We start from the raw sequence: 3,368 nt of genomic DNA on the forward strand, positions 1-3,368 counted from the left end.
TTGTAGCATAAGAAATCGATTCCCCAGAGCAGCTCAGGAGCAGCGGTACAGAAAAAACACTCCTGCCATTCCACACAACCCCACCTCTTCAAATCTGCCCATTTCAGAAAGACCATTCTTTCTCCTCTTCCATGTCGTCAAATCAACACCCCTGTGCGAGACACTGTTTTAAACTTCATGGGCTGAGGTCCTCCTCTGATACTTCTGGGCAGACCTCACAGGCACAATTTGTTACCTGGGCCATGTAACCTCACTACCTCCCAGGCTTTGAGTTCTCAGAGTTGTCAAAAGATCAGGTCAGGGCCCTGAGGAAAAACTGGGAGTTTTTCTCCTCCAGGGTTCCCAGGTGAGAATCAGAGTCCAGATTCTTTTTCACCTCTGAAGTATTCAGATTGGTGTGGAATCAAACTCATTAATCTCTGTACTTGCCAAAGATGGTGGGTTCTTCCCTTCCCACCATGGTGGGTTCTGTTCCCTTTTCTTTTTTGGTTCTGGTGAACTTGAAAAACAGGTGCTGCTTCAGGTAAACAGTTCGGTATCCACATGAGTGCAAATTATGCTTCCATACCATTGCATTTATTCCAATGATCGCACTGACTGTGTTTGACCATGTGATAATTAGGCCACATTCAGATCACAAAAGGGCTTCCTTGATAGCACAGTTGGTAAAGAATCCACCTGCAATGTGGGAGACTTGGGTTCAATCCCTGGGTTGGGAAGATCCCCTGGAGAAGGGAAAGGCTACCCACTCCAGTATTCTGGCCTGGAGAATTCCATGGACTATATATAGTCGCAGAGAGTTGGACACGACTGAGCGACTTTCACTTTCCCTTTCAGATCACAAATCCCCATTCTACACATTTTGGGTTTTCTAATCCAGAATGCACTAATGGCCTATAGAGTGCTTTGGTGTTAGGTGACCAGAAAAGTGTTGTTCTTTCTACTGGGGAGGTGATAATGAGGGATAGTGGGCTGCAGTCCAAAGGGTCACAAAGAGCTGGACATGACTTAGTGATTGAACAACAAGAATAACAAAATAATCATCAGAGAGCACTTTTTGTTATAAGGAATGTTTGCTTGTCATTACAGTTTCAAGCTATGTAAATGAAGGTATTGGGTTGGCCAAACTGTTTTTTCCATAACATCTTATGGAAAAATGTAAATGAGTTTTTTTGCCAACCTTATAACTGGAGAGATACATACATACCATTTGCCATTGTTTTGGGATAGGTAATTTAGTATTCAGGTATGTACAGGTTTAACATGAAGTTATCCATTACACAGTCATGGGAACATTTGCCAGAAGAGAAAGTCAGATTCAGCCTGTGGCCAAATTGAGAGCCTTTTCTTTCTCATCCATTCTCTCTGATTTCAGTTCTTTCTTCCATTTAATCGTGTGAGCACCTCAGTCAACTCTGAGCCAGGTGAAGAGCATGCAGTCAAACATGTTGACTGAGGGATGGACTGGGCAAACGTTACCTCCCCCATAATGGACCTGTGGGCATTTAAAAAGAGGACTGCATGGAGAGAACTATCCTTAATGGGAAGTAACAATGTCCTGATGGTGGCTTTTGAGGTACTAGCAGGTAACTGCTGCTTCTGCCCCTGATGAAGGCTGTCCCTAGACAAGGAGTAATTGCCAATGAGTGACTAGGTGAAACTGAGAATAGCGCCCCTTGAGCTACCAGTGGAATTAGGCAGTGTCTGTTGGAAGAGGGCCACTGTTCTGACAGGTGGGGGCAGAGGAACAGAGGAGTAAGGCAGAGTGGGAAGGTAAAATCTGGGGAACAGGAGGGATTTAGGAGAGATTGAATCCAAGTCCTGTGTCTACTTCATCCATCAAACAGATGGCAGCAGTGATGCTCTTGGAGCTTCCATTCTAGTCAAGAAGACAGACCTCAATCAGATGCTTCACGCATTCACCAAAGAGGTACTGAACTTACTATGTAACAAACATGGTGGGTGTTATGAAGAAAAAGTACATGTTATGAGAGACCTGACCTCATAACAAGAGTGTTGGTGAACTTCACTGATGGAATTTCTTGATCCAAAGAAGTGAGACTTGAGGTGAGATATCAGAAATGAATATGAAGAATGAAGAGCTATTTAGGCAAGGGTGTGTAAAAGGAACCTTCTCCAAAGATGGATGAGCAGGTATGAGGAGATAATCTAGTCGGTTCTGGTACATTACCTGAAGGCCAGCGTGTCTGAAGCAGAGCACATGATGGAGGGAGTGAGTAAAGCTGAGGCTGAAGAGATAGGAAGGGGGCAGCCCCTTCCAGGCCTACCTCTTCATGGTAAAAAAAAGAAAGTGTTGAAACATTTTTGTAATAACAATGTTAAGCCATTAGTAGGTTATCAGTAAGATAATGTTTTAATTAGTCGACTCCAGCTATAGGAGGTGGAGGACGGATCAAAGCAGGAGCCCCACTGGAGGTAGTGGGAGTCTTAGGAGGCTGCTGCAGTGACTAGACCAGGCACAGCTGTGACTTAGACTGGGATGGAAGCAGTGGAAGAGAAAAATGGATGTACTCTGTGACCTTGGGCAGATCTTCACCTCTCTGAACCTAAACAGGCTTATTTTCCTTCAGGTTGGGCCTGTCATATCTAGTGATTTAAGGGCACGCGTTGCTCGCTCACATCATCCGCCTGCTGTAACCTCTCTTGAGATGGCAGCTATTCATCAAAATCTTCCGTCCACATTTGATATCTGAGGGAATGACAGAGCTAGCTTTGAATTCTTTCGAATTGTATCTATTGCAATTCCTTAAGGTTGGTGGGTTGGATGAGTTGTACATTTTGGTGATACAGTTGACTTTGAAATGAGTGAAGAAACACTGCCACACTGCCGCACCTGTTATTCCTCTGATCCTCATGTACTGAACAAAAGGACTAACACACGTCTCCCCTGTATTCAGCAGTAATTAAATACAACTACACTTATTTAGGAAACTGATAACAGTAGAGAAATGTAGTGTCAGATTTCTGAGAAGAGACAGTCCAAGGACTACCTTTTGTTCTTAGAGTTAAAAACATTTCCTAACAAAACTGAAAAGAAAATGCCTTTCAGGGTTATGATATCTTTCCTCCAAGCCTCTGAAACTTGGCAAACATTTCTTACCAGTTCATCACACTAAGCTCTGTTGTAAACTTACGCAAAACTTACACAAGCTTCATTCAGTAGGGGACAAATGGCTCTGTGAGTAAAGTTTTGATTCTAGGTGTTCCAGCAACATTCCTGGTGAGAGTAGGAAAACACCGAAACTAGATGCCTAAAACTTTCAAATGGCTTGGTTCCATGTGATTGACCTTTGTTGTAGCTAAGGTTCTCTGGACAGTAGTTTGTCCTAGACATCTTTGGTGATGAC

This window comes from Budorcas taxicolor, chromosome X (genome assembly GCF_023091745.1).
Source record: "Budorcas taxicolor isolate Tak-1 chromosome X, Takin1.1, whole genome shotgun sequence".
Taxonomy (NCBI): Eukaryota; Metazoa; Chordata; class Mammalia; order Artiodactyla; family Bovidae; genus Budorcas; species Budorcas taxicolor.